Source organism: Rhineura floridana, chromosome 7 (assembly GCF_030035675.1).
Source record: "Rhineura floridana isolate rRhiFlo1 chromosome 7, rRhiFlo1.hap2, whole genome shotgun sequence".
NCBI classification, from domain to species: Eukaryota; Metazoa; Chordata; class Lepidosauria; order Squamata; family Rhineuridae; genus Rhineura; species Rhineura floridana.
Genome location: NC_084486.1, coordinates 64,649,881 through 64,669,522, shown reverse-complemented (window position 1 = coordinate 64,669,522; position 19,642 = coordinate 64,649,881). Strand labels below are relative to the sequence as shown.

Below are 19,642 nucleotides of genomic sequence, written 5' to 3'. Positions count from 1 at the left end.
TGGAAAACAAACCTGTGAGGTATACACACTGTTTTCAGCTGCTGAGAGGTGTGTGTGAAGCCCTAAGAAAGCAGTTTGCAGCTATCTGGGATGACAAGAGGCTTCTTCTGGCAGCCTGCCTACACCCTCGCTTCAAATTAGATTGGCTGGAATCGTGTCAGGCCACCACCCATACCAACAAGTAAGAACATTAGAGAAGCCCTTTGGGTGGACTACTCCAAGGGAAATGTCTCAAGGGGGGCATCAGATGGCTTAAGGTGTTGGGCAGGGGCTGGGCCTTTTCTTCCTGGGGCTCCTCATCATAACCTTGGGTGCTGCAGGTAATCCTTAAGGGTCTGCTGTGTTGCCCCATGAGTGTGGTGACTTGGTCACTTTCCTACCTTCCATGTCATCATTCATAGGCTCAGGCTGACAGTTGGACCCTGAACCAGGGGACATGACAAGCATCAGGAAATCAAGAGCAGATGGTGTTTTCCTAACATATATGTGTTAACATATCCTCTCTCTTTCTTAGATACACAATGGAAGCCTTGTTGAAATCTGAAATAAAGATGGATGCACTTAATGAGGACAGTGATCAGTCTTCAGACAAAAACCAGGAAGGAGACGATTTGGAAAATGACTTCTTTAACATTCAGCCCTAGGGCAAGAAGTCAGCAGTGGACACTGCTGATGAGGAATTCTTGAGGTACCTGAGGTCTCCCAGCAGGGAAGTGTCATGGCTTTCTATGTGTGCTGCAGTGTTTTTTTACAGCACAACACAGGCATGCCTTCAAGCGCCGCAGTAAAATGCCTGTTCAGTACTGGTGGCAACATAATGACTGTGAAAAGATATTCCTTTTCTGACATGCTCTTTGAGCATCTTGTTCTTTTGAGACATAACAGAAATGCATTGTAAGAGCAGCATTTCAAGTGTAAAATTTGATTTCAAATATTGGGGTATCATAATTGCTGGGAGGATATGGGGATGTGAGATTCTGTTATGCCATTCTGTTAATCTTATGGATAAAAATAATTATTCTACTACCCTCTGTGTGTGTGTGTGTTTATTTTTAATGTTGTTTTAGTCTACTTAGATGTAAGGCTAGCACCTTGTAGGCATTTTTTTAAAAAAGTAACTGAAATGTAATTGTAGTGATTACTTTTGAGAGAAAGCAAAGTAATCAGTTACTTTCAGAGCAATTGTAATTGTAACTGTAATTAGTACTTTTTAGGGCCATGTAATTATAACTGTAATTTATTACTGGAAGTAATCTTCCAAGCTCTGGTAGTGCAGTGGAATACAAGCAATGTGGTTTTGATTTAGACTCCTGGGAGATGCAGAGGTGCCCTCTGTAAGGTCCCCTTTGGGTGTTCTGCCAGCAGCATTCAGTTTGGCTAGGAAATGGGAAAAGTAGCAGAACTAGTTGCAAAGTTTCCAGCTTCAGAAAGCAACACCCTAACCATACAGCTAGAGGGCAGACAAAAGAGTGACTTGTGGGACCTTTCTAGTTTCTTGGATGGCTCTAGCCAAGAGACAGGGAACCTTTTTGACCTGTGGGCCAGGTCTTCGAAAATGGGCCTGGTATCTGAAGAGAGCAGTTTGTATTCAAAGCACTGGGGGAAGTGTTTTAAATACAAAGTGCTTCTTTCAGAAAGGAAAAAAAATGCTCCTTTTTTTAAAAAAACAGCATGTTTCCAGAGGAATCTGCAAAGCTTCCACAGCACTGTCCAAACACCTGACAATAAGCTGTGCACTTGGAAAGCACTGAGCACAGGGGATTGTGAAGTGCTTTGTGCAGCATTTCCTAAATGCCTGACAAACAGCTGATTGTTTGAGATTTGGGGAGCACTGCGCAAGGTGCTTTGCAAGTCCTGTGCTCAGTATTCCCCTAGCACTAAGCACAGAACTTGCAAAGCTTGCAAAGCCCTTTCTGCGATGTTTTCGAAGCACCCAGCTATCAGCTGGTTGTAGGGCACTTGGGAAGCGCTAAGCAAGGGAATTTGCAGGCACTGTGTGGGCCAAGTTAAGCCCTTGCTTGTCCCATACCTGATGTCATATATGACATCAGGTGTAGGGCACGTGGGTATGGCTTGGCCTAAATGACCTCACAGGCCAAATGGGGAGGGGTGGCAGGCCAAATCTGGCCTGTGGACGGAAGCTTCCCCTTCCCTGGTCTAACCTGTGATTAGGAAACAAAGCCGTATGAGGAGTGACTGAAAGAACTGGGCATGTTTAGCCTTGAGAAGAGAAGACTGAAGGGAGAGATGATAGCACTCTTCAAGTACTTGAAAGGTGGCCACACAGAGGAAGGCCAGGATCTCTTCTCAGTTGTCCCAGAGTGTAGGACATGAATAACGGGCTCAAGGTAAAAGAAGCTAGATTTCAACTGAACATCAGAAAAAATCTCCTAACTGTTAGAGCAGTACAGCAATGCAACCAATTCCCTAGGGAGGTGGTGGGTTCTCTAAAAGTGGAGGCATTCAAGAGGCAGCTAGACAGCCGCCTGTTGGGTATACTTTAAATTGAATTCCTGCCTCGAGCAGGGGGTTGGACTCAATGGCCTTATAGGCTCCTTCCAACTCTTCTGTTCTATGATTCTATGATAAACTCCAGTTTTAGCCACATGTCACTACAGCTCAGTGGAATAGTACAAGCCTAACATGCAAGTGGTCTCAGATTTCATCCACGGCTCCAAAGTCACAGGGGCCCTGCTTGCCTCTGTGAGTTATGTATGACTGCCTGTTTGCGGCGACACAAAAGAAATATGGGCACAGTGATGAACAGTGGGTAGTGGCTGCAGCAGATACTATCCATAACATATGACCTATTTTGGGGAGATACTGCTACTAAGAAATGCTGGAAGTATTGGAATGCAACTCAGCTTGCTGGGGATTTGCATGAGGAAAGAAAAGATAGAGAAGGGACCATTTGTGCTTCCTAGACTGTTTTTCTGACCTAACCTGTGCAAACGTTCCTTCAGTGCTAGACTAATACTCTTAGGGTTGTCTCTCTCTGGCAGAGAACAAAGAGCAAGCAGGGCTCTTTGCATCTCCAGCTTTAGTTAATTAAAACTAGGATCTTTCCCATCTAGTATGTATTTCCTACAATAAATGTAAGCTTTATTGTTTTCTAAAGCCAAAGTTTCAGTATGACTACATCCCGGGTAAAGTGTGCTTCCTTCAATAGGGATCCTGTTATAGTTCAGCTTCTACCAGCATTCAACTCGAAATACTAACACCAAATTGAATAAAGGAGGGTTGTTTCTCCATATTGTATGGAGGGAGAGACCCTCTGTAGCCATGAGTGTTTGAGTACTTTGCACATTTTCAGTTGTTTAGAAGGAGAGATGAAGGATGCTCAAGAGTCCTGTTTTGAGGTGTGGACTCCAACATTCTGATAAATGCCTCCCTTACTTTCCTGTATAGAGTGCTCTGGGCTTGTCGCTTGTTGCCCCTTGTTTTAAGAATGGATTTGAGATTCCTGGTGGATGTTAGTGTCTGTGAGTTCTAAAGAAGAGTAGCTGTAAGTAGGGACAGACAGATTAGCCTGCTTCCATTCTGTGTCAGTTTCCCATGTGCTCAATCACAGTGGGTTTTTTGGGGTGGGGGGTAAAAATGTAGGAGAAATCTGCATTTAAATTGCAACACATGTTGTATGCATTTTATACATGCAAATCCTTCTCCTAAAACACACATTTTTGTATGCTTTCCAATGCTTTCCCCCACAAAGCACACATTTTTGTATGCATTTCACCTGTAAAATACATATTTTTGTGTACATTTTAAAAACCTGAACCTGCATCACAAAATTCAGAGAGTTGGGTAATCTGATTGACAGCTGTGTTCCAATACACATATAAGTCAGGGGTCAGTGAATTAGGACAGTTTGTCTCAAAATGCAGACCAAATGAATTACTCCTCCCTGCCTAGTAGTCTGAGAACGCAAGACCTGTGAAACACCAGAGCATCCTGGCAACTTTCTCACCATCCTATGTTCCAATCATTTACTCTAGTTGATTGGAGTAAAGGAAGAAAATCCAAACAGAAGCCTGCTTAGTAGCATAGTATTTCTAAAATGATCTAGCTTTATAGTTCAGTGTTCAGGTCCAGCTCTATCATTAGGCAGAGTGAGGCAGCAATCTGAATCAACAGATGCTGAGGGGTAGAGAGTAGACAAAGTTGTATCCCACATGGCCTACACTGCACCCCCTGCCTACTGCCCTCTGGTGCAGTGGAGGACTTGGTCCCATCACCACGGTTGAAGTAGGATTTAACTGCCAGTCTAGTTAGTTTTCGTAAGCAGAATGGGGGAGGAGGCAACATTTTGTCCTTTGCCAGAGGCAGCAAGACGTTTGGCGTCCTCCCTGTCAGTGTCAAAAGACAAAAATGAATGTGTGAAGGGTAACTAAGTACAGGAAAAAGGAAATGAATGATGCCAAAAAAGATGTGGTTATATTTTATTACATAATATTGCATGCAGTATTGGAAGGAGTCAAACATTAATCCTCCTGCAAACAGAACCTTTGTACAGTGACAGTGTTGGATATGGTTGCTGTATCACTTCAGCCACTGTAGAAGATTACCTAAAGATTCATGTTTATTGCTGTGCTTGAACTTGATCACTACTGGGACATCAGATAAGGATTTCAGAAGTACGGGCAGGTGCAACAGTATTTTTTTTAAAAATGTATAACTTATTAAGGTTTTCACATTATTTCAATAAAACAGTATGATACCTTCTTCCCTCCCCCCTCCCCCTTCCCATCTCCCCTACCTCTCTTTGGCAAGAGTTGGCACCAGCTTACTGTTGCAAGTGATTGACAAGATGAGAAGCCACGGCCCCTGAAAGCAATTGTTTTGTTACTTATAGATGATAACTTTCCCCTTCCCATTGGGATTTATAGACTTTCACGATTAGGTATGGAATGCACCCTAGTACCTATAAGTTGATCACCCAAATTAGGGACAGTTTTTTATCCTGGGTTGATTTAGCATCTTGGATACCCCCCCCTCAATTTTTTCCTTCAGCATACGGCTTGCCTTGTTTTACTTATATGGAGACATTTCTCTACAGGCAATTAGTACTTTGCCAAATTTTTGAGAGGTTCAGTTTTGCAGTTGCCATTTGGTGTTATGATTGTGTTTCTCTGGAAACGGTCACACACAAAAAATCCACCTTCAGTTCATTCATGTGATTTGAGCCTATTTGCAGCTATCATTCTACCAAGTTACTGCTGCTTGGGAGTGGAGAGGGAATTCTTCCCTACTGTAAAGGCGTCCAGGGTGATACACCCTCATATTGGACATACACTTTCCTTATTGAAAGTAATATAATGGTCTGCATTTGGTACTGAATTCTAAAATGCATGGGAGAATTGTCCCAACTGACTCCTGCATTGAGCAGGGGGCTGGACTTGATGGCCTTATAGGCCCCTTCCAACTCTAGTATTCTATGATTCTATGATTCAGCAATAGAGATGGATTCGTTTGTCACCTGTCACCTGCTGCCATGCAAACAGTTTTGTACCTTTTCACCAAGGGGATGCAAAATGTTTAATACGTTTTTTAATAATGCTTTTAACCCTTTTTTAAAATTGTTTTTTTAAAAAAATGCTTTTAACACTGTTTTGTTTTAATATATTTTAAGATCTGTTTTTATGATGTTTTAAAGTGTTTTTAGTGCTTTGTTTGCTGCCCTGGGCTCCTGCTGGGAGGAAGGGCAGGATACAAATTAAATAATAAATAAATAAAATGTTCCCCAAAGGCGATCATTCCACAGGGACAGCAGAGGCCCAAGACATTTTGCTGCCTGAACCAAAGTATAAGATGGCAATCCCGCCTATTCCATTCCGAGAAACTGACTAGACTCATAGTAGAGTCTCACTTCAACACTGACAATAGGATGGTATCCTCCACTACCCCTGAGAGGAATTAGGGGATCCTGCTTGCTTAAGGAGTGAATGTCAGTCTGTTTGACATACACACTTCTCATCTCCAACAGAGAGGAATGGCTGGGGAGCTGGGAGTTTATTCTGTGTAATGGTGCCCCAGCCCTGCACAAAGAAACCTTATATTGGTATATTAATAATAAAAAAATGTTTTTTTAAAAAAACTCCTCTTTCTCTGAGGTGGCAATCCTGCTTTTCTTCCTTGGGAAAGGAGGCCTTCCTGTTCAAAGGTGAGAATGTGCCTGTTAGAAAGGGCAATTTAAAATCCACATAGATGTGTCCAATTTGATGTGAGAGCCCCATAAAAGCTGCAAATCTTTCTACCCACACACTGCCCTGAACCAAATGTCATCTTACACACTAGAGGAAAAAATTGCTTCCTTTCTTTCCATGTGCCATTATCTACAGAGGATATTGCAACGTTGGTCTCTTTCTCAAATAATGTCTTCGGGATTACAAGATTGCAGGAATTATTGCAGGAATATCTGAACATTAGAAGGCGATAGAGCTGGATTTGTCAGGAATATCTGATCATTAGAAGGAGATAGAGCTGGATGTTCTCAGCATACTGGTGGCATCTCAACCTCAATGCCCAAATGGCCTCTCCCAGCAGTTTACTGTAAATATTCCTAACTACATGGGAGAAGACAGAATCCTGGGGGACCCATAGCATAAATACCATGGAACTGAGCTATAGTCACCTTCTGAAATCTGACAATTTTGTGCCCATTCTACTAGGGAATGGACAAGGGGGGAAAAGTTTTATTTTGAAAACTTCACCATGCAATGGTTCGTGACAACCATTAGAGATATTTTTAGATCTCCTTATCTTTCTGTGTTGCTTTGGTAAACAAACATTATGGCAAGACCATTCTGAATGGCACCTGTGTTTTTCTAGGTCATTCAAATGACACCTAGTTTCTGGAGGAACTCTACAATTTGCATAATTTCTAACTGAAAATAAATTTATGTTAATTACACAGCAGCCTTCATTAAGATATTTAAACTGTCCAAAAGTCAATTATCTGTTGTTGGTTGGGGGGCAGGGAAGGTGTTACATAAACCAGAGCCTTTGTTTGCTTTTTCAAAATATTTGCATGTTTGTTAAAAACTGAGGGAAAGAAAAGCCTGCAAGGTGGCTCTGAAATGAAAACCCCTTTCTGTCTCTCTCCTGGTCAGGACCAGACCAAGACATATTGTTGGCTGAGGCAAAATGAAGGACAAGATGATGCCTTTCCCATTCCATGTACGAAAGCTGACCAGACTGGCCGTTTAATCTTTCTTCAGCGCTGGCAATGGGACAGCATCTTCCAATGCACCTGAGGGGACAGGCTAGCTTAGGGGATGCAGGGGAGACCATGGGGCATACACCATGTGGCACATCCAGCATTTGTTGCCTGAAGCAGCTACCTGTCTTTGCCTCATGATAGGACTGGCCCTGCTCCTGGTGTCAACAAGGAGAGGAGAATCACCTCTGTTTCCTCAAGTTCACTGCCAATGTTTCTAATACTCTTAGATTTTGTATGAGAAGTTGCACTTCTGGTCTGTCAATCTACTACTGGAGTCCCAAGGACATTCTGTTCTCCTGAGCTATCAAGAACGTCCTTTGATAAACATGCAGGCTACTACATTTTTCCCAAGCCAGATTTCCTCCTTCATTTGTGACCTTTTCTTTACTTCCTCTTCATAATTTGTGTGTGTGTTTGTGTGTGTGCACCAGTCATATACAATTTTTTTCCCAGCAAGGGGAATCCACATGCAGAAGGAGTCTTCCCTATGTGGTAATGCAGATGTCGATACACCTTGCAGACCCATGAAGTACTCAGGATGCTCATCATTATCTGGGTTGTATTGAATCAGCTGCTCGCATCTTCTAATGGTGATGCACATCTGCACCTGGAGCCATCTAGAACAAAATTAACTGATAGGCAAAAAAACCTTGCGGTTTAAGAATGTACCTGTAGCCAACAGATGTTTCTATCAAACCGTAAAAAGCAGGGAAATTGGGCAGCTATAGTGAATGCACCAGGGGAGCAGGAGACCTGACAATATCTGAGATATTGTACTGTCCTACACATTTGTAAAAATGCAAACACAATTAGGGTTGGTCTTTCACAGTCCACAGTATCTTGGAAGAATTTGGTAACATGTGCCTCTGAGCATATGGTGAGGGAGGGCAGAGGGAGAGAGGAGAGGAGGGAGGGCAGAGGGGAGGAGGGGGGATGGAAGCAGGCATGAGGGCAGTTTTGATCATTTGCATGCTTATTGGGATTTACTGCCATGCAATCATGCTTAGGATAGGTGAAACTGACCATAGGGGAGGAGGAGAAGGGGAAGGGAGGGAGGGCTGGAGTGGGGAGGGGAGAAGAAAGGAGGAAGTGGAAGGGAGGGGAGAGGGGGCAGGAGGGGAGAAGGAGGGGTGGGGCAGGAGGGAGGGGATACGAAGGAGGGCAGGTTTGATCATTTGCACGGTTATTGAGTTTAATGGGATTTACTCCTGTGCAATTAGGATATGAGAAACAGACCCGGAAGAAGGGCAGAGAGGGAGGGAGGAGGGGAGAGGAGATTGGATGGGTGGGCAATGGGGAGGAGGGGAGAGGAGATTGGATGGGTGGGCACTGGGCAGAGGGAAAGCTCCTGTCCTTTCCAAAAGGAAAACATTGTCAACAGTATCATTATTTTTCAGGGTTTCCCCCACCTTTTTATTCTACAGCAGACACATCTAGTCTCCCACCCAAATTTAAACCAAAGCTGTCCCTGGCCACATCCACACCATTCATTCATTCATTCATTCATCATTTGATTTATATCCCACCCTTCCTCCCAGTAGGAGTCCAGGAGTTTTTAGGAGACACCCTATTCCACTCCCCAGAATTCTCTGGGAAGAAGGGCTGACTATTAAGCCATTCTGGCCACTGGAGCTCTGTCAGGGGAACAGGAGTCTCCTAACAACTCTCAGCACCCTTCACAAACTACACTTTCCAGAATTCTTTGAGGGAAGCCATGATTGTTTAAAGTGGAATAAATGTCTGCCATGGGTGTGGCCCCTGATTAGCCAAACCAAAAATGCTGGCTTTTAGAACACTGACAGCTGGTTCTTACTGAACATGCCCCCACTTATCATAGACTGTAATGTTAATTTTTTAAAATTAATTAAAAAACAGTCATGCATTTTTTAAACTTTTAAACTGCAGAAGATGAAAATCAAAGCATGGGACAAAGTCAGTAATAGGATTATATGTACTCTGTGAACATGGCTGATTTTTAATTAATTTCAACAGATTATGAGAACTCTGACAGAAAAAAGTCCAACGGGGTCTAGATTATTTTTACTCATGTTTCTGATGCTGAACTCTGGATTCTCTCTGGGCGTTTTGCGTATCACCATGAAAACTTAGAGGGTTGTTAAGCAAGCATTTCTGAGTTCAGGACTATAAGTTTAGTTAAGTTTTTGTTTTGAAATGAGCTTATGGAAAGCAGCAGAATGGCACAGAGGTTATTTTCAATTTAACATGGTGGAATGTGAAAAATTCATGCTGGCTGTAGTACACAGCCACTCTCTTGGCTGTATCATCTTTGTACAAAGTGTACATCATTGGGTGTCTATTGATCTTTGGCAGTGAATGCCTCTTCATTGCCAGTATTGTTACTTGCAAAATAGGATGGGAGAGGGCTCAAAGAGTGCTTAGCAGAGGCCACAGCATCACCTGGTGTGACCCTAGAAAATGGCAGCCCATGAATTTGATGCAGAGCTTGGAAAAGTTACTTTTTTGAACTATAACTCCCATCAGCCCAATCCAGTGGCCATGCTGGCTGGGGCTGATGGGAGTTGTAGTTCAAAAAAGTAACTTTTCCAAGCTCTGATTGATGCTTGAGTTACATACATGATGGCATACATGGAACTGATCACAATCATTCAGTTACATGCACAGAATTTGTTGAATGGGAACTGACATTAGAAATTCTGTTTCAACTGTTGTTTGAGACGATAGTTGAGCTGCCTCTCAAGTCTGGCATCCTAGGCTAGGGCTGCCAGGTTCATGGCCTGAGACTGATCCTGCATCTTTAGGTGAAGAGAAAGTCAGCCAAGTGCAGGTGTTCTTGCAAAGCTGTAATGGGAAAAACCACAAGGTGGAATTCTCCCTTCTCCCTGCACAACTTTTAAAGATACAGAAGACCTCTTGGAGGCCGGGCCTGACTTTCTCTTCTCCTAAAGATACAGGATCAGTCTCAGGCCATGAACCTGGCAACCCTATCCTATGCACTTACTTGCCTTGGAACCAATGGCTTCCCACAATGCAGTACACTGTGACTAGCCTTAAGTTGCCTAAAATTCTAGTGTGCGTTTATAAGTCTTTCAATGCATGGTCAAACAGTGTGAAAGAATAAGAAGTATCGTCACTCGGAGGAGCTTCTGCCCCATTTTTTTCTGAAATTCCTGTTTGGTAGGAGAGAAGTTAAAAAACAGAAGCTCATGCAGATGCAGAATGGGCAGCCTCTTCTGAGGGAGGCTAATCCTGCTTCCTCTTTGCAGTAGGAGGGATGTTATAGCAGCAATTTTCTAGCATCAGGAAGGGGCTGGACTAGATGACCATTGATTATATGGGACTCTTTGACACCTTTTTATTGTGCATTTATGACCATTTGTGATCATTATAGTATGGGACAATCATATGTGATCCCACTTTCAATACTGTTTGCACCAGCAAAAGTTGTGGGGTGGTCACATAGCTTCATTTCCAACTTTTTTCTGAATCCTGTAACTTTTTATCCCACAAATGTCCTGATTTATTTTTGCTGTGCTTTTGTTGTGCTATAGGCCCTTCAGACAGCAATAATGTGATGACACTGGGGAAGCATCGCAGCACAAACTAAAGCAGAATAAATCTATCATGAATGCACTATTCTTGTGTCAAAAATACATTGCGGAATACACCCTCAATAAAACACCAGTCTGGAGGGGCCCTATAATTCTATAATGCAGAGGTGTGACAGAATTACCTGCCCGCAGCAGAGGCAGAAGCAAGGCCACAGCACTAGTAAATCATGCAGAGTTGCAATGGAAAACATCTTATGTGCTGGGCTTTAAAACAGTTATGTCTCTATGGCCCACTCTTTGGGAAGGGTGTGTCTGGTAAGGTTCACCTGATTTTTGTGCTGAAAGGCAGTTTTATTGTTACAAGCTTATTGCAAATATTTTAAATGGTGTTGATTTTCTCCCTCCTCGTTGCAAAAAGTGCATAGTAGTGCTTTGTCCTTTGCCCTCCTCTGCTCTGGTGTCCAAGAAATCAAGTTTCTCCTCATCAGTGGAAATGGCTCTCAGTGAAGGAATTTTTTCCTCCTGTCACTGAAATCATTTTCTTGCCTCCAAGGGATCCTGCATATCAATGGAGGTAGCCCATGTGTCGTCTTCTACAGACTATGAAAATTTGTTATCACCCAAATGCTCCACCTTTGGCCACACAAGGAAATGATAAAAGTAAAATATGAGATTGATTCAAACACGTCATAAGATTTATGGCAGAGACGAAGGTACATAACCATACCTGTGCTGTTCATCACACTCTTTTAAGTTCAGATGTTTCTTGTGCCTCGACAGAAGCCTTGACAAGATGGGGACCATAGTGATGCTCACTTGGATGATGCTGTGCAGTACATTGGCATTGCCAGCTGTCTCAGGTAATTGCTGTGCCTAATTCTCAGGTACATTAGATGTAACATGTTTGTTTATCTAAGTTCCATATACAGAATTTGGTGACAACCTGGGGACATTTTTACAAAGTTACAGAGCTTCTCTATAACTGGATTATTCCATATTTGATACCTCTTCAACTATCTAGAAATAATCACAGTTAGAAATAAGCTGTTAGAGACCGACCATTGATCTGGCGCCATAAAGCTGCTTTTATGAATGAGCCAGATTACAGAATTTAGCTTTGAACTTTAGATGAAAGTAAAGCATGATTCATTTTAGAAGTTAAAAAAAAAAAGACAAAAGCAAATGCTTCAGCACAACAAAATGAACCCTGCTCACTTGAGCCCACTGGAGTATTTTATTGGTAGGAAGCCGATTGTGTCAGTATTGCACTTTGCTAAAAGTCAGTAATTTAACTTAGTCCAGACCACAGAATTAGGAATGGATGGAGTTATAATGTTTAAAATTCTCATCTCCTAAAGAAGATGGAAAATGATAAATATATTCCTACAAACTGATAGGTAGCCAACCTGAAATTTGAGAACAGGAAATTTTAATCACTGAAATAAAATGCAAATTTAATTAAAAGATAAAGCTTGCAGATATGATGATATAATCTACTTTCTCCTCCAGAGTTTTACTTTAACCCTGTGTTTTACTTTGTACACCTGCCCCCAGAAACCTTGGGGCATATTGCTTAGCTGTCAAATGAAAGACTAGACAATTGGAGCCCCTTACTCTGAGTCATCATTTAACTGACTAGCAATCAAGCAAACCCATCCAATCAAATGTTATTGGTTCCCCCCTCCACATTCTTTTTTAGGACTACAGGGAGCTTATACTAGCTCAGACCATTGGTTCATCTAGCTCAGCATTATCTATACTGACTGGCAATGGCTCTCCAGAGTTTCAGGCAGGGAATCTTTCCCATCCCTACCTGGAGATTTAATCTGGGACCTTCTGCATGCAAAGCAGATGCTCTGCTATTGAGCCATGACCCTTCTTGACTACTATCTGTTTTGCTGTCACATTCTTTGTCCACCTGTCAAGTCCCCCTCCCCAGTCTTGATGAGAGATGACATACTTGAGAGCCAGGAGGGGTCACCTATGTGCCACAGAGAATAACTCTGTTTAATGAGTGAGTTTTAATGAATAAGTGAATGGGATCAAGCAAAGGAGGTATCAGAAGTGGAATGATAAGCAAGCACTGCCTACCAGAATATACTTGTTGTGCAAGTTATCACTATGGGGAAATACTCTGCGTTTTACAAGTGTGTATATTAATGATTTAGAAAAAACAAAACACTGGTACAGAATGCCACTGCCTTGCCTGTTGATAGGTGTGAGCTGCTGCTGACCTTTTCTGAAATATCTGCTGTGGTTACTAGTGTATTTGTAGGCCCAATTCAAGAACTGGGTTTGAAATTTGAAGTCCTACCTGGTCTGGTCCCCTATTCCTAATATATCGAGGGGACCTAGTTGAGTCCCCCAACTCCCTTCCCTAGGGTTTTAAGATCTGCCATGGATACCCTGCTCCAGGTTCTTGGTTTCAAAGGAGATCACTGTTTGTATATACATGGAATGGAGTGTGTGTGTCTTGGCCTGTCTGTCTGGGGTGGGGAGGATTCAAAGCTCTCCTTCCTTAAGCAGGAGACTGTCCAAACTGAGCACATAGGTGAGTGGCCAGCAGCTGATGAGAGAGCAAGTGAACAAGCAAGTTCTTTCATATCTATCTTCCTCCTCTTCCATCTACTCCATTTCATTCCGCTGTCACCCTGAGAACTGAATCAGCATTAGAACGTGGACACAGGTTAATGATGCTACTGTACACGTGTGTCCTGTTTGGCTCACCAGCCTGGCAGGCACTTTTACTGCTTGCTTTGTGATTGTGACACTGGTGTTGTTTGGATTGGTGTCAGCCTAATATCGTGTGTGGGCGTATTGCTTGGTGGGAGGGGACTTACAAGCACATGCAATGGCTGTACCCCTTAGGTGAAGACAGTGTTTTCTGTGGGCTCCATCTCTTTGCTACTAGACTCTGCTCTTTGGTCCTTCTGGGCTCCATTTAGTGGTGCTATCAGTCAGGGTGGGACTTTGGGGCAGATGTCTGGGGTCCCACTGAACAGAAGGTTAATGAGCAGAAGGGGCCCCAAATGCAGTTGTGTTAGCTTACCATGCTTTGAAGTAAATGAGGTAAGGTTCATTGTTATGTTATGTTATGGTTTATTTATTTGCCATCTAAAGAGGGTTCCCCTATAAGATCATTAAGCTTGGAGTATAAAAATACCTAACTGCATAATTGGCTCCATTGAATGCTCCATTGAATGAGCTCAAGCAGTGGTCTGCAGTGGGCTGGAGACAGAGAAAAAAGATATCTGTTATACTCACAAGGGCTGTGTACAGTCTTCCCCCCCAATCTACCCTGTGGTTAGGGTTGCCATATTCCAGTTCCACAAATCCAGGCAGGCTAATTTGCATATTTGTTTTTGTGCCTAGGAATTACCACCAAAAGCTGGGGAAAGATGTGAAAAATCTTTTTTTTAAAAGCAACATTTTCAGCCTTAAATGCCTAGACTCTAGTTTCCAACACTATGGAATATTTATTGATTGATTAAGAGGATTTATATCCTGCCCTTCTGCTGTTAAAAACAGAGCTCAGCACAGCTTACAAATATAATAAAAACAATAAAAATACACAATCAATATAAAAACATAATAAAAACACAAAATAGCAACAAACATAAAGTAAGTCAGGGCAGCAGTACGGTTAACCATTACATATACGATATATTTCAGAGATGTGGTGGCTGGAGAAAAGCAAGAAGCCAAAATGGGAAAAGGAGTCTTTCACACCACATGCTCAGTTCTAAATACTGTTGCAGCAAGTTTTACAAGTTCCTCCAGTATTGCACTGGTGCAGGCACTCAGACATTCAAAGTATCTGTATGTTTCTAAGGTTTAATAAAAGCAGAGCTTTGCTTAACTCAAAATTTCTTCTCCCTTTGATCAACCACATCTACACAGGTTCCACCTCCATACTCAAAATGAAACTGGGCCTGGAAGTGTGCAACAACCCCACACATACCTTGCTAATTAGATTACCAATGCCAGGACGTCTGTCTTATCGACTACTCTCCTGCTCCCCCTCCCCCACACCGGGCATCATGAAAGACCCAGTCCTGGGCTCAGAAACAAAATAAATATCTGGTCCTCTTCAAAGTACTGATAAGCCTCTTGTTTTAATTAAAATAATAATTATAAATTCTTGCTCTTATCACTAATGGGAGTTAATTACCTTGCATATGCTGCTGTTGCTTCTATGGCTGTAACGGAGTGAGGTTAAAGATAAGTGATATGCAAATAGGAAAACAACAACACAAAAGGCAGTAACACTTTCCTAAATGTAATACCATACCAATCACAACAAGATTCCTATGAGTAAGGCAGAAAACTCAGCATCCCACAACCAGTCAGGATTCCTAACCAAAAATATGATAAATGAAGAAATATTTATATAAGCATGACTATCAAATATATTTATTATTTACACAAACTTGAAAGATATTTATAGTGCAATCCTAGGTTTATTTATTCAGAAGCAAGTCCCAGCATATTCAGTGGGCCTTACTCAAACAGGGACAGAAATGCAACCTCAAGTGATAAGCAACTTCATTCACACAACCCAAAATTCCAAATCATGCCACTTTACGCTGTTTTGCAACTGTTTATACTTGTTTTTATGGTTATTGGATTTTAAATGGCTTTATTTCTTGTTGTGAGCTGCCTTAGTTTCCAACCCTACCTCACAGGGGTGTTGGAAAGACTTCATACACACACACACTGCAGATGTATAAATAAACACAGTCCATATAATAGTTTATTGTCAAACCAGTTGGTCATTGCAGAAAAATCAGTATTAGTTTTAAAAAAATCAGTATTAGTTTCCTACAGAATAAAAACTGTAATACCTAAGTAAGCCCTGCCTACTTGCTTTAAAATAGGACTGGAGGGGGAGACAGAAAGAGTCAGAAAACAAACACAATTCTTTTTTACATTCACTCCAAAGTCCCATTGATTTTGAGCACATTCATAACCATGTCTACTCAAAAGTAAGTCCGATTGAATTCAATGGGATTTACTCTGGGCATATGGGATTAGCATTGCTTTTACAAAAGCAAGTATTGGGAAGGTTTTCAAAACACTGCCCAGGATCTGACTCCTGCACACAAGAGGAAATAAAACTGAAATGTGTATACTTACCCAATTTATGAGATTTTCAGATAAACGGGGGGGCGGAACCACCATTTTCTGGCATTGCAATGAGGTTTTCTAGACACTGCCTCAGGTCAATCAAACTGAAACACAACCCTGGTTTAAAGCTACGAAGTGCTATACAGTACTGTTTAAAGAAAAGATTTAACAGTCGAGGGCGGATGACGTTTTTATGTATATCTCGAGAACCGGACCACTTGAAAACTTATTTTTTAAAAAAATTAAAGCTGAGAATCCGGGCCACCTAAGGGGCTAACCGGGCACCGGGTGGCATGCAAAGAATCCGGGTAAAACCCGGCTAACTGGGCAATATGGCAACCCTACCCATGGTGCCAATGTGGGGCAGGGGACATCAGGCCTACCCCCCCTCATTCGGCCTGGGGACCACCCACCCTGTCTCAAGACCACTCCCAATTCCTGAATAACTTTAGGGGGTAGGGCTAATGTTTAATTAGGGTAAAAAAAACCCTGATTAAACACACATCCAGAAGTGGGGGGGGAGAGATTGCATCTCCTTCCCCCCTTCCAAGGAGAAAATGGGAGTCAATTCAGCAGGGTGCTCTTTTGCAAGGAACGTTCCTACAGGAAATCCCATTGCAAAGTGACACCGACACACTGTAGGATTTCTTGCTTCCTCCACTCAACAGCTGATGAGTGGAGGGAGCGATCCTGCATGGTGCTGCTATGTAAATGGCTTTCCTTCAAGAAATCGCAAGTGTGATTGGTGGGGACATGAGGTAGGGCCTTCTCAGTGGCTGCTCCTAGGTTCTGGAACTCCCTTCCTAGGGAGGCACGAATGGCCCCCTCCTTGCCATCCTTCTGTCGGCAAGTAAAGACTTTTTTATTCTGACAGGCTTTTGGGATACAAGGTGTTTAGGATTGGGCGTTACAAGGCTTGTTTTATTGTTTTATATTATTATTTGTATTATTTTAAATTGTTTTTAGATTTTTAAGTGTCTTTTAAGGTTTTAAGGTTGTGCATAGTTTAATTGTATTTTAATTGTATGTTTTTCTATGTTTTTAACTACATGTAGTTTTATTTGTAAGCTGCCCTGAGTTCCAGTTTGGAAAAAGGGCGGGGTAAAAATAAAGTTTCATTCATTCATTCATTCATAGCTGTTGAACTGAGGCATTGATCCTGCGGGGCAGCACTCAAGCAGGAAGAACAGCTGCACCATTGGGCCTACCACCTCCATCTCAGCCTTTTCATGGGTTTTCCATCTGATGCCTGCCTCTTCTTCCTGCCTCATCCCCGCCCCCTGACAGCCCCAGATCACCCTCAGTCATCCAACTGACCTGTAGTTATCTGTGGCTGTCTCAGCCCACCTCAGACAAGGCACAAAATACTCTGAATTGGCCCGATTTGGCTTGGAACATAGGCCTTGTCTGAATCTGGTGTACAGTCCTAGTATTCACACAGAATTAATTGACCTCACAATAGTATCTTATAACTCCATCCTAAGTAATCTTTAGAAACTTTACATACCTGATTATTTCCATTGCTCTAAAATGCCCCTTATATGGTATGGGCACATGTGGTGAGTTACGCTGTTTGTCACTAATTAACAATACAATGCTACACACATTTATCTATAACTAAACTAAACTTATCTATAACTATAACTAAATCCCATTGAACTGGATGGAGCTTCCTTCTGAATAAATATTATGGGATTGCACTGTAAAAAATTGAAAACATGAAACTGGTGGCCATAGCACCAGCACAACCAAATCCAAAGTAATCACAATGCCAATTGTTCTTTGAGCACTTGGGAAACTGAATATCTCAACAACAAAAGCACAACCTCAAATGGATACATGATGACTATGCCCATCAAATGATAAGCAAATGTGGATATATTAAGCAACAAATTTAATTATGTGGGCCATTGGGCCCGGCTCTTAGGTCTGTCCCAACACTTGAGATACCTAATGTAGTTTTTCTACATCACTCCTTGATGAACCTACAGCTAGATTTCTACACTGCAGCCATTTTTAAGCCTGATTTATAGTAGTTTAGTTTGGTTGGTTCTGACTATGCCTCTGTCTTCCAGTTTTAGCCCTGACTGACACTTTCACTCTTTGACACAGTGTAGAACTGCATGTTACATGCAAACATGTAAGAAAAGTCTGGTGGCTCTTCATTCTACGATTCTGAGTAGAGAAACAGCATAGGAAAGGAAGTATTTAATGGGAAATCTCTCAGGACCTGCATACTAGGGGTTGGCAGGGCTGGAGCTGGCAAAAGGTGGGGCCAAAGCCAAAAGTGGGTGGGTCCAGAGCTGGTGGTGAGCCAGCCATTTTCTTTTTGCCATTCCCCTCTCTTGAGTGCCAGCACTGTCACTAAGAAGAGTGAGGCAACCACCTCAGGTGGCAGATTTGAGGTGAGGGGGAGAGTCAGCACCAGCAGCTCTTGCTGGTGAAAAACAGATGTGTGTGTGCCATGTGGCCTGTGCCGCACCCCTATATCTAGCCTGCTGCCCTCAGATGTGGTGGAGGACACTGTCCCATAGCCTGTATTGAAATAAGAGTCAGCCTTCCTGTCCAGTCATAGAATGGTGGGGGCACCACCTTGTCCTTTGCCTCAGACAGCAAAATGTCTTGGTCTGTCTCTGTCTGTGTCCCACCCCTTCTCTCCCTCTTTCTTCCCTCATCTCTATAGGCCCTTCCAGAAGTCCTTTTTATTATGAATTCAGAAATTATTTGTACTCATTATGGCATTTGGTAGGGCTGTGCAACCGGACTTACTGACTATATTGTGGGAGACACAGCAACCAGCCAAGTTACCCCAGCATACTTGAGGGTGTGGATTAACAGTTTGGACTGGAAGACTCAGCAATAGACACCCCCATCTTAGGGGAGGTGTCACAGTTACACATCGTTACATGCAATGTTTTTTGGTTGTTTCTACTACAGTGAGTGCATTCACTTCTGAGAGCATGACCACAACTACCACAACTACCACAACTACCACAACAGGACCGACTACTAGTAAGAACTCACTTTGCTTTGCTTTTCCTAAGTATCATGGGGTCTTAAAAAAGTATTTTCATGGAGCTCTAGATAAGGTTGTTTCCAGTGTTAGTCATGCTTAGAGGAGACCCACTGAAATTAATGGGCCTATAATAGTCATGTTCATTAATTTAAATGGGCTGAGTCTGAGTAGGACTAACTACTCAGTCATACTCAGAGCAGACCCATTTAAGTCAACTGACAACTCTAGTTATGCACTCACCGTATGGCCATAACATTCTTGAATACCCAGATTATGGGCTTCAAGGTCTGTGAACACATTTTTAAAAAAGAAGGAAAAAAGTGCCCAGATGGGATAGTCATTGGATTTGAGAGAGATGTCATCAAACAAACAAACAAATAAAGTCAGAAGCCATACACCCAGATGCGGCTTGACTGATGGGGTGGAGTCATTACGTTAGCTTCCTGGCTGGTGAGGCAAGCCTCCCAGCATGTTTACACTTCATCAACCTCCCCACTGCCTCACCACTCCCCCTCCCAGTAATTTATTTAATTTATTTATTTATTAAATTTATTTATTTATTAAACAAACCCTAAAATTTATATGATTTTGAAACACAACATAAACTTTGGCCTATATCACATATTTTCATGACCCCTTCAATATCCACAATGATCCTATCCAATCAAAACAGTAATATTTGAGCAATAGTCATAAAAGTGTGATGACCCCAAGTGAAAATAACAATTAAAAAAATCCACATCAGGTTTG

At 42.2% G+C, this 19,642-nt stretch overlaps 1 long non-coding RNA gene across 1 annotated transcript; it reads left to right on the top strand.

Annotated features, from left to right (window-relative positions):
• Positions 1-4,564: 4,564 nt before the first annotated feature.
• LOC133389004 (uncharacterized) lies at positions 4,565-18,888 on the top strand. Its single transcript, XR_009764001.1, has 3 exons — positions 4,565-4,634; positions 11,530-11,609; positions 18,814-18,888. It is a non-coding gene; the product is annotated as an uncharacterized LOC133389004 (long non-coding RNA).
• The last annotated feature ends 754 nt before the right edge of the window (positions 18,889-19,642 follow it).